General features: G+C 38.5%; 1 protein-coding gene across 4 annotated transcripts in view; it reads left to right on the top strand.

The window, feature by feature from the left end:
- The first annotated feature begins 6,558 nt into the window (after positions 1-6,558).
- LOC134809208 (protein FRG1B-like) overlaps positions 6,559-12,736 on the top strand; it is a 46,740-nt gene continuing 40,562 nt past the window's right edge. For 2 of the 4 annotated variants that reach the window (XR_010154363.1, XR_010154362.1), the window contains exon 1: positions 6,559-7,086. The gene's annotated coding sequence lies outside the window, so the exon portion shown is untranslated. Of the gene's footprint in view, positions 7,087-7,566; positions 7,750-8,938; positions 9,011-12,736 lie in introns of all 4 variants that reach the window. The other 2 variants (XM_063803286.1, XR_010154364.1) reach the window with 2 other exon arrangements.

Genomic DNA, 12,736 nt, shown 5'->3' with positions numbered 1-12,736 from the left:
CTCATTTTCTCAGTTTACATAATATTTATTTATTTATTTATTTATTTATTTATTTATTTATTTATTGATGTATTCATTTTCAGACAGAATCTCACTCTGTCACCAAGGCTGGAATGCAGTGGTGCGATCTCTGCGCACTGCAAGCTCCACCTCCCAGGTTCATGCCATTCTCCCGCCTCAGCCTCCCCAGTAGCTGGGTGTACAGGCACCCGCCACCATGCACAGCTAATTTTTTTGTATTTTCAGTGGAGACGGGGTTTCACCGAGTTAGCCAGGATGGTCTCGATCTCCTGACCTAGTGATCCGCCCATCTCAGCCTCTCAACATAGTATTTAATTAAATCGCATAGCTACAAGAACAAGAACAAATGGTGTAAACATATTTAGGAATCAACACAGCTTCCTCTTAGAAACTATACAATTTCTGTAATGGAAGGAGAAATGTACAGGCATTAAAAGTAGCTCAAAGGCTTTCAGTTTACAGTGGACATCAGTCAATAAGTTGTACAGGGGTACCAGAAAGTGCTGATTGCAAATCACTTAAGTGGAGGTCAGTTAAGGCAGCATCCACTGTATCCTAATTTGTAAAGTGAATGTTCTAAAACTGGTCACTTTTGCTGTAAAGGACCAGATGATAAATATTTTAGGCTTTGCGAACCATACGGTCTCTATAGCAAACATTCAACTCTACCATTGTAGCAGGAAAGCACCATAGATCCATGGATGTGCTCCAATAAAACTTTATTAAAACAGGCAGCTGGTCTGAGGGCCATGTATATATCTTACTGTTTTCATACAATTTTCTAAGTTAGTAGTTCCCTGCCTTTTTAACAATCAAGGATTACTTTTAATCCTCTCCTCTGATTTTATGTTTCAAAAGCCTTAAGAAAACCCCACAAAATATATTTATTTTGTAATTTTGGGGGGGTTCTTATTTTACTGATAAGTAATCAATGATACATAAAGGCTACCTACTAGGTCAGTATGAAATAATCAACATTATTAACTCTAATGACTTAGTTCTGGATAGAAATAGAAAGTATTCAACTATATATATACAACTTAAAACCTGTATAGCTTTTTCTGGTGTAAATATATAACTTTTCGAGATTTTTCCAGTATTAAATACGACGTTTGGGAATCCTCACACCTGGCTCCCTATGATGACATTCAAGAATTCTTAGGATTCTGGGAATCTTAGAATGAAAGTCACTGCTCTGTTGGAATGAATGAATGAATGAATAAGAAAGGGAAGGAAGAAGAAAGGGTATGTTTACTAAATGTAAATTAATCATCAAGGAACGGTTATTTTATTAATAAATTTGTCAACTTTAGGTTGCCAAATCTAACAAGATACCAACATGGCATTCATGGTGATCACATCTCTAGTCAAAATTTTAGTTCATTGACTATAGTATTAATATCCTGAAATACTCAAAAATTCTGTCCTAATTCTGTGAATAATTCACTTATTAATCACCCTATACACTACTTAATGAATGGAATGGTGCTTGGAATAAAGATAATTACAGGGCTAAAAGGGTTTTCTCTAGAGGCAGGTTATAAGATTTTGTTGTCTGACTGGAATAAAAATTAATCAATATTTTCTGCAACCAGTGGCTTTTGACTTAGTCATCTATTAATATCTATCAATCACTATAACCTCAGTCCTATTTCCTCCCTTCTTCTTTTTGCTATCATAGAAACTTGTCCATTTTATTCCTGTTAGATCTATATGTTTCTCCTCTTTTCTTTTCATCCAAACAACTGGACATCAACTTAGTACAGATAGTGCAGTTGATCCAAACCCTACAGAACTCACTGTTTCCATTTACATAACTTACATAACTGTCAAGCTGAAATCACTCTCAAATTTTTTTAATTCAAAATTTTAATTTCATTTAATCATAGTTATTTATTCATTCACTAATTCATTTTGAAAATAATTTTAACTTGTATTTTACATTCAGGGGTACATGTGCCAGTTTGTTACATGGGTATATCTCATAATGCTGAGTTTCGGGGTATGAATGATCCCGTCATCCAGATGCTGATTTGGTATGGTTTGACTCTGTGTCCCCACCCAAATCTCATGTTGAATTATAATTCCCAATGTAGGGGGAATGACATGGTGAGAGGTGATTAGCTCATGAGAGCAGACTTCCCCCTTTCAGTTCTTACATGGTAAGTGAGTTCTCATGAGATCTGATGCTTTAAACATATGGCACATCCCCCCTGGCTCACTTGCTCTCCTGCTGCCATGGTAGAACACGCCTTGCTTCCCCCTTCACCTTCTGCCATGATTGTAAGTTTCCTGAAGCCTCCCAGCCATGCTTCCTGTACAGCCTGTGGAATTGTGAGTCAGTTAAACCTCTTTTCTTTATAAATTACCCAGTCTCAGGTAGTTCTATATAGCAGTGTGAGAACAGATTAATACATGAGCATAGTACCCAATAGTTAGTTTGTCAAACCTTGCCTTCCTCCTTCTCCCCTCTAGTAGTCCTGGTGTTTATTCTGTCCATCTTTATGTCCATAAGTACCCAGTGTTTAGCTCCCACTTATAAGTGAGATCATGTGGTATTTCGTTTTGTATTCCTGCATTAATTTACTTAGGATAATGGCCTTCCGCTGCATCCATGTTGCTTCAAAGGACATGATTTTTTTTTTATTTTTGTGGCTGCATAGTATTCCATGGTGTGTGAAATGGTTTGGAAGGTGGCCCCTATAAATCTCATGGTGAAATGTAATCCTCAGGGTTGGAGGTGGGGCCTGGTAGGAGGTGTTTGGGTCATGGGGGTGGATCTCTCATGACCTGATACCATCCTTTTGATAGCGAATTCTTTCAAGATCTGGTTGTGTAAGGGTGTGTGGTACTTACTCCCACTCCCATTCTCTCTTGCTCCTGCTCTGGCCATGTGATGAGCCTACTCCCTCTTCACCTTCCATCATGAGTAAAAGCTCCCTGGAGACTCCACAGGTGCCATCAGATGCCGTCACCATGCTTCCTGTACAGCCTACAGGGCTATGAGCCAATTAAATCTCTTTTCCTTATAAGTTACCCTGTCTCAGGTATTTCTTCATAGCAATGCAAGAATGGCCTAATAATACTGTGTGGATGTACCACATTTTATTGATCCAATCCACTGTTGATGGGCACCTAGGCTGACTCCATGTCTTTGCTATTGTGAATAGTGCTGCGATGAACATGCAAGTGCATATGTCTTTTTGGTAGAATAACTGACTTTCTTTGGGTCATATACCAGTAATGGAATTGTTGGCTTGAAAGGTAATTCTATTTTCAATTCTTTGAGAAATTTCCAAACTGCTTTAAACAGTGGCTGAACTAATTTACGTTCGCACCAATAATGTGTAAATATTCCCTTTTCTCCACAGCCTCCCAAGATCTGTTGTTTTTCGATTTTTTAATAGTAGCTATTCTGACTGGTATAGGATACTATCTCGTTTTGGTTTTGATTTGCATTTCTCTCATGATTAGTGATGTTAAGCCTAATCTCTGCCACCTGAAAACTGGGAAAATACAGTGTCGCTTGTCAAAATAAATTGTTTTACTTTGCTTTAAAAATAATCAATTGAGTAGTATATTTCTTCCAGCAAAATTAAGAAGTAAACATTTAGAAATGTACAGTACCTTGCTGTTAAGTCTTCGCACAAGTATACCAATCCAACATAAAGGCCATATTAAACTTTCATTTGAAATGAAAGACAATTTTTAAGAGGTTAAGGGCTAGTAATTTGTTAAAGTCCTGAAGTTAAATTAGCTCAAGTAAATACAAAGACTTTCCTTTAATTAAAGCCTTTTAAATGAACACTTTAAAGCATGATTGGTTTCTCCCTCAAATCTTGTCCAAAGCCACTGTTTACAACTCAGTATATCAAAGAAGGTTTCAGACATGATTGTGAAGCTCCCTCAACTTACAATGTGCTATTTGCAACCTTAGATGGCTATCATTCTGGCTTTTCTACCTTTTAGCAACAATATGCACACCATTCCCATTTCTCCCCCACCCTGACTTACCCCTCTTTGCATTTAATATATAATTTTTCTCAGAGTGTTCTTACACATCTTTAACTGTAAATATGACAAAAGCACACAGTATAGTACATGTGCCACATGTATAAATGTTGTATCTAGTCATACAATTTTCCTTTTAAAAAAGAAATATTTCATTTTCAAAAAGCAAAGACTCTAGGAATCTTTTCTAGCTGCCAGTCATAAAAACATAAATTCCTGGTTAGATTCCCAAATTTGCCTGACCATAAGAACCACTTGTGGTACTTCTCAAACACATGTATTCTGAGTCCCATCCGTGATCTCCTGTATCAGAATCAGCAGGTGAGAGGCCTGGGAATACACATTTTAAACAAACGTCCACAGTGATTAGGATTAGTCAAGCTTGAAAAAAATTTCACTAGGATCCTTATGACTGAATATCCTCACAAACATAGGAAAGTTACTGGAGAAAAATATGAGCAGAATTTCAGAATTCTCCCTTTGTTGAAAGTGTTTGTTCCCTCCTCCTCTACTCATCAAGACCTGACTGCTTATGTAACTCCCCCAAACCACCAACACCTGGAAGGAGTTGAAAATGATTTTAATGAAGAAGAAAAGCTGATGTTTAATTTCAAAACTGATGGTGACAATAGAAGGAAGAGGCATTAATTTATCTTGATTCTAACACAAAGCATTGTATTTGAGTCTACAAACTAAATTGGTTTCATTTTTATTTTTTGTAAGTTTTCGCCAAACTCTAGGCATATATAGAGGCTGGGCAAGAAAGAAAGAAACCCAGAAATATGGCATATGCGATCCCTTATTTATTTCCCCATGAGACCAGCCAACAGCTTCTTCACCTAGTCCCTGCTTCAAGCTGACTTTCTGTCTACTTCTCTATCGGAAATGGAGCTTCCCTAAAGACTACCTCTATGTCGGTTACCCACAGGCCATTTTTCCATCTTGTGCTCCTAAACTTCTATGATATTAAATGATATTACTCTTTCTGGAAATTGTCCTTAGCTTTGATTTTATAATTTTACTCTAACTTTGTTTCATTCCTTCTTTTATAGCCTTTCTTTTCTCTATCCGTTTACTGCAGACATGTTGTACGGCTTTGTTCTTGACCTTCTGATCTCTCTACGTTCATTCCCAAGAGGATGTATCCATTTTCTTCGCTTCGCGCTTCCTAACTATCTGATTATTACCACCATATAACGATGTTGGTGATGAGCATAGCTAACATATCCTAGGCATTTTCCATGTAGGTTATAATAAGCACCCTATATAATTCGTACCATTTAATTCTTCAACCCTAAATGATACTATTACTAACCACATTGTATGAGATGAGGAAACTGAGTTTTTCATCAAAACCATGGAAAGCCAACGTGAGGAGCCCCTGTGTGTCTCCTTTGTTAATGCCTCTGGGCATCATGGCATGTGGATTGCGGTGGAATGGGGATTAGGAAGCGCAGCACTGTGAAAACACCAGAAAATATGATAGCAGGTAAGGACGCTCATCTCTGCACATTGAGATGGTTTTGTTTCTGAGTCAGGTTTGAGATGAACCAATCCTGACTCCATGGTGCCACCAGGGATCATGAATTTAGTAAGATCTTCGTGGATGCTTGGAACCCAACTGGTTTCTGTTTTCTACTTTAGGGAAAGAGCCACAACTTGAGTGGGGTGGTTTTGGTGTCACATACGCTATCAATAATACCCACCGTTTTGGTGTCACATACGCGATTATTAATACCCACCGCTGCAGAGGAATCACCGTGGACTACTCCTCGTTTCATCCCATGCTCTTGCGATGGATCCCTGTCACCTGTTTACTGATTTCATTCAAATTCTTCAGCGACCACAGGACCCCGATTTGCCTTCTCTATCCTGGTTCCCATCACTCTGCTTTACAGGCCTGGCCTGCTCGCGGCTCCTCACACCAGCGCTGCACGTCTCACTTCTCGCCTCTGCCCTGTTTCCTCCAGCAGACAGGACTAGCTTCCTCCATCTCTGTCGGGCAAAAGCCTGCCCAGCGTTCAAGACCCTCCTCAGATGCCGCCTCCACGATTAGGCTTCTTCCTGACCCCTGAGCCTGTAACAAGCGCCACCATAACTCTCCACCTTAGCCCACATTCCCACAGCACTCGCGACGTCCGCGGCCCTAAACATGGCGCTTCATTCTATTTTAGGGTATTTCCTGCTTGTTTCCTGCACACACAGTCGCGCGAGGCACAGACCCGAGTGACCCGCGCACGAGTGGCCCGCGCTTTCAGACTCGCCGCAACAGGCTGGCAAGGGCAGCCTGAGAAGCTTCCCGACCCCGCGGGGACCGTCGCCAGCCCGCAGCTCTAGCGGGAGGCGGTTCCACAGCGAGCCCGGCAGTCCCGCCACTGTCAGCACCAGTGCCTCGGGCGGGCTTTCCCCACCTCTGGGATGCACAAATCCTCAGGGGCTCCTTGAGAGGGAGCCAGGGAGCAGATGCGTGCGGACACCTTTCGGCCCTCTGCGGCCGCTGTAGCTCCTTGGCAGAAACCCGGAAGTGGAAATCTCAGCCTTTCAGCGTTTGGGTGAAGACGAAGGCGGGTTCTGGATAGACGGACACTGTCAGGGAGTGTTTACTTTGCCTCCACTTCTTTTCCTCCCCGCCCTGGTGCCGCTCCAGGGCACATACTCATCCTGAGCTGGCTTCAGCCTCTCCACGTAGAAGTCTCCTGGAGCCATGGCCGAGTACTCTTTTGTGAAGTCTACCAAGCTTGTGCTCAAGGGAACCAAGGCGAAGAGCTGGGTCCTGCAGCTCCGGCGGGAGCCTCCTCAGTTCTTTTCGGATGCACTCCACGCCCGCGAATCCGGTGGAAGCCGTGGTGCGGAGAGCCGGCTTCGTGGCCTCCCAGGTTTCGCCCTGACCCTGTCTGGGCTGGACGGAGGCCGGACCGCGGTTCGTGGCGCCTGTGCAGAGAGGGGCAGCCTCCCGCGCGGACGACACTGGAAACAGGATAGATGGGCGGGTGACCCGTAGCCCCGTACCCATGAGTTTGGGTCCGCTGAGGCATCTCTCCCAGCCTCTGCCTGGTGGGTCTGCGTTAGTCTGATCTTGTAGTTCATGATAATAACTTCCTTTACTAGGGATTATTCTTTTCTCCATTGTCTCTTCCTGGAAAAAGTATTGATTATTTTTTTCTAAGCTAGTATGTAGAGTGAAACCAGGATGAATCACACAGTGGTTGAGGTGTATATAGGCTTTGATAGGGATATGGGCTGGAACCTGCACTCTGTTATTTACTAATTTTGTAATTTGTGGCAAATTGGTTAATATGTCTGAACTTCCATTTACTCATTAAGAGATCAAGTATCTTTAAACCTCCGTTTACACATTTATACTTTCAGACCATTTTTTATACCTTTAGAAGACTGTGAGGATTAAATTAGAGAACGTATATGCAGTAAATAAATTGAGCCAAATGTGAGGAGGAGGTCGTAGTGGTAATTTATTAGCTCTTCAGGAGAAAAATACCTGTGCATTCATATCCCCGCTTCTTTTTTAACTGGCAGATTTGCCTGAGGTTGACTGTACATACAAATATTGAGCATTTCCTCCTGGTCTCCGTGATAAACAGAGGTTTTGATATTGTTAGGCGAGATGGAAAGAAAGTATCAAGGAGTGAGCTGAAGCCACTGCCCTTGAGAACCCTCTCGAGGAGTCTGGCCTCATGAAGATGCCGGAATAAATGGCAGGTATATCCTGAATGAATGTGAGATTTTTACTCTGTGAATTTCCTGTGAGGAGTGGTGAGTTATCTTCTGAAAACTTTATGATGAAAATGCAGAGAAGAGTGTCTTAAGATTATCCTAATAATCATAATTAATGTTTATATAGCACTTTCAATGCGCCAAGAAATTGTTGTAGGCACTTTGCACATTAACTTTTTTCAAATCGCTCTTGGGTTTTTATTTTTTTATAGCGATGTAATTCATAATTATAAAATTCACCCTTTTGTACAGTCAGTGGTTTTTAGTACATATTCAAGAGGTTCACCACTGTCTAGTTGCTCAGCATTTTCATCATCTCAGAAGGAAATCTCTTCCTACCCATTAAAGCAGTCACAACCCATCCTCCCTCTCTCCTAGTCCTTGGCAACCACTAGTCTGCTATCTATGTGAAATTGCCTATTCTGAATATTTCCTAAGAAATCATGCAACGTGTGACCTTTTGTATCTGGCTTCTTTCACTTATAACATTCTTGAGGTCCATCATTGTTGTAGCACTTGTTCCTTTTTATGGCTGTGTAGTATTCCATTGTATGGATGTAACATTTTGTTCATCCATTCATCAGTTGATGAACATTTAGGTTGTTTCCCCTTTTTGACTATTGTGACTAATGCTAGTGTGAATATTCTTATGTAAGTATTTTTGTGGGTGTATGTTTTCATTTCCCTTGGGTATACATACTTAGGAGTAAAATTGCTGGGTCATATGGTAACTCTTTAACTTTTTGAGGAACCCCAAACTGTTTCCTGTAGATGCTGCACCACTTTACATTTCCACCAGCAATGCGTGAAGATACATATTACCTCTTAATCCTCACAATAGCCTTAAGAGTTAAGTTATTATCCTAATTTTTTAAGTGGGGAAACTGACTCCCAGAGAGATTCAGTACCTTTTCCAAAAATCACAGAGCTAAGAAGTGACAGAATCAGGATTTAAAATCTGGCAGTGCGGCTCTACAATCTGCTTTGAACTTTAACATAATATGTACAAAGCCTGAAGCAACTTCTCAGTACTGTATTTAAGAGGGCATAGCAATGTAAGTCTTCCTAAATCAATAATTTATAAATGAAACAGCTTAAAAGACTTCCAAGTTTCAATCTTACGATATTTATTTATCACACAAATCAATATACCTAAACTCATCTGTATAAATAGTGTCCTGTAGTAAGAAGAAAAAGAGGAAAGATAAGAAGAGAAGAAGATGAAGAAACCCAGTTTGATATGTTGGTGAGTCAGTTTTCAGTGGTTTATTCTGAAAAAAGTTAACATTTCTTGAGATCTCATTGAAAATATTTTCCTAGTTAGAGATTTATGATGTATTCATATTTGTCTTAAAGTGCTTAAATATTATCTACAGTTGTAAATTCCATTTATTCTTTAGCACAGTAGATGCTACTGATCCCTTTACTTCATTATCAGAACAGAGCACAGGAGAGAAGAATTACAACTCTCTGACTTAGTAGGCACCATTAGACTGCTTAATAGCCAGAGATTCTGATACATAATTTTAAAGGCTTAATGTAAATGTTATTCAACCAAATATATTTTACAAGTTATTTTCTTTGAACATGTATACATTTTAGTTGTAGAAGTCAGTTGTCTCGTAAACGAAGTATCTTCACAGGAAAAATCATCATTTTGTGAACTCTGAAATGAATGAAAATTTTAAATACAATATCAGGGTAGCCTGTAAATGATACTAGAAATAAACTGACCCAAACACACTTAACCAGACTGTTTTCCACTTAGTTGTTTCCGTACTTTTTTTCTCTTTTAAAACTTGGCAAATTGCATTTTGAATCTTCATAATTTATGGTAGCTTAAAAAATATATAAAATATGGAATGGTATAAAGCTAATATTCTGGAATAATCATTACTTTTGAAATGGCAAATCAATAATTCTAAAATTAGCGTAAATATCTAGGGTAGATATGTAGATGTGGAATTGCTGTGTCAAAGGATAGGTGAATGTTTAACTATATAAGAAACTGCCAAAAGTTTTCTAAAGTGGTTGTGCCATTTTACCCTCCCACCAACAATGAATTAGTTCTCCAGTTACATCGTTGCCAAGAGTCGATGAAGTTATCAGTCTGTTCTCCCAGTCTGAGTTTTACCTTTTCAGTTTCTTAATGGTGGTTTTTGGATGGACAGCTTTTTTTTTTTTTTTTTTTTTTCCTGAGATGGAGTCTCTCTCTGTCGCCCAGGCTGGAGAGCAGTGGCACGATCTCGGTTCACTGCAAGCTCCACCTCCCAGGTTCATGCCATTCTCCTGCCTCAGCCCTCCAAGTAACTGGGACTACAGGCACCCGCCACCACGCCCAGCTAATTTTTTGTGTTTTTAGTAGTGTCAGGGTTTCACCATGTTAGCCAGGATGGTCAGAAGCTTTTAATTTTTATAAAGCTTAGTTTATTTTTTTATTTTATGGTTACTGCCTTATCTCTTTGATCTAAGAAATCTTTGCTTACCCCAAAGTCAGGAAAATATTCTACATTGTCTTTTAGAGGTCTCATAGTTTAAGTTTTTACATGAAATCTGTCATTAATCTCAAATTAATTTTTCACATGGTGTGAGTTTGGTTTCAAGATTTACTTTTTTTTTTTTTTAACATCTTGATAGCCATTTGTGCCAGCACCACTGGTGTTTCCTTTTTGCATTAATCCATTTTCGTATCTTCATAAAAAATCAATTAAATTTCTATGTATTGGTCTATTTCTGGACTCTGTTCTATCGATGGTCTTTTTTTCTATTGGTATATTTATCTTGATTGCTATAATTTCATGAAGTGTTGAGATCAGATAATGTGTGTCCTCCAACTTTGTACTTACTAACTATTAGTTTATTAATTTCTACAGTGAAGCCTGTTGGATTTTCTCGGAGAATTATATTGAGTCCAGATTATTTGAGGGAGAATCAACATCTTAATATTCAGCCTCAATATTTCATAATTTTCAATGTAGCCGTCTTGCATGCCTGTTTAAAAATTTATTCTTAAGTATTTTATAATTTTACACTACTGTCAGTAGAACTTTTGAATTTGATTTTCCAGTTGTTTGCTGTCAGTATGTAGATATACAATTGATTTTTGTATAGTGACTTTGTAGTCTGATAAGTCTGTTTCACTTATTACTTCTAGTGGTTTGTTTATATAGAAAACTAAGAAATTTGCAATTACGTTTCCTGTGACTATCCTTTTACTTCTTACTTTCTAATCCTTATGTCTTGTCTTGCTTTTTATTGGTTTATTATACTGTCCAGGACTTCCATAGTGTTGAACAGAAGTCACGAGAATGGGCATAATTGCATTGTTCCCAAGCTTAGGCAGAAAGCTTTCAGTAGTCCACCGTATGGTATGATATCTGTAGGATCTGCAGAGAAAACCTTTATCAAAATGAGGACATTCCTTTTAAACTTTGTTTCTTGGGAGTTTTTATCATAACGATGTTTAATGCTGTCAAATGCCTCTTTCTGTATCTGTTGAGATGATTATACAACTTTCTTCATTCTACCAATGAATTACATTGGTTTCATTTTCAACTTTTAAACTAATTTTACATCCCTCAGATAAACCCCACTTGGTTGTGGTGCGTTGTCCTTAGGGATATTGCTAGAGTTGATTTCTAGGTGTTTGTTTGTTTGTTTGTTTTTAAGATTTCTATATTGGTGTTGATGGGAGTTATTGGACTTTTGTATCCTTTTCTTGTAATGTTTTTATTTGATTTTGGTGTCAAGGTGATATTTGGTGTCATAAAATTAGATGGGAAGTACTGTCTGCTTCCCTGTTTTTGGAAATAGCTGTGTAAGATCGGTATGATTTCTTCTTTACATGTTTGACAGGATTTACCAGCGAAGTCATCTGAACCTAGAGGGTTTTATTTGTTTTGGTTTTAGTTTTTTGTGGGAGAATTAAGATTTTTTTAAGAGATATTTTCAGATTTTTCTGTTGTCAGTTTTGGTAATTTGTGTCTTTTAGGAAAATTTCATTTCATCCAAGTTGTTGGATTTATTGGCATAAAATTGTTCAGAATATTCCTTTAATATCCTTTTAATGTCTTAGAATCTAATCTGTATTGCAGTCTCTTCATATTGGTAATTTGTGTTTTTTCTATTTTTTCCTGGATCAGTCAGTCTAGCTGGAGGTTTATCAATTCTTTATAAGATCACTTATTTTAGATCATTAATGATCTTTTAATACAGGAGTATTCAATCTTTTAGCTTCCCTGGGTCACAATGGAAGGAGAAGAATTGTCTTGGGCCACACATAGAATACACTAATGATAAGCTGATGAGCCAAAAAAAAAGGAAAAAAAATCTCATAATGTTTCAAGAAAGTTTATGAATTAGTATTGGGCTGCATTCAAAGCTGGCCTGGGCCACATGCAGCCCTCAGGTTGGACAAGCCTGTTTCAGTATTACTTATTTTGTCTTTTTTTATTTTTTATTTCATTTATTTTCAGTCTTTTTTTTCCTCCCTTTAACTTTTCAGTTTACTTTGCTCTTGTTTTATTGCTTCTTAAGAAAGCAGTTAGATATCTTCATTCCACGTTAGTTTTAGTTATAGTCAACACATTTTGCTTTCATTTTCATTCCATTCAAAATATCATCTAGTTTTCCTTGTGATTTTTCTTTCCATGGACACTTGAGTTATTTAAAAGTGTATTGTTTCTAATTTCTACTACATAGAGATATTATAGGTATGTTATTGTTGCTGATTTCTAATTCATTTATAGTATAGTTGGAGAACATACTTTCTTAGTGAATTTCCATGTACACTTCAAAAGAATGTGTATTCTGCAGATGTTGGTTCAAGGCTTTTTTGTTTTGGTTTTTTTTTTTTTTTTTTTTGGAGATGAAGTCACGCTCTGTTGCCCAGCAGGCTGGAGTGCAGTGGCACGATCTCGACTCAGTGCAGCTTCCGCCTCCCAGGTTCAAGTGATTCTCCTGCCTCAGCCTC

This window comes from Pan troglodytes, chromosome 21, assembly GCF_028858775.2.
Source record: "Pan troglodytes isolate AG18354 chromosome 21, NHGRI_mPanTro3-v2.0_pri, whole genome shotgun sequence".
NCBI classification, from domain to species: Eukaryota; Metazoa; Chordata; class Mammalia; order Primates; family Hominidae; genus Pan; species Pan troglodytes.
The sequence above is the reverse complement of the archived record's forward strand: the minus strand, read 5'-3'. Positions and strand labels throughout refer to the sequence as shown.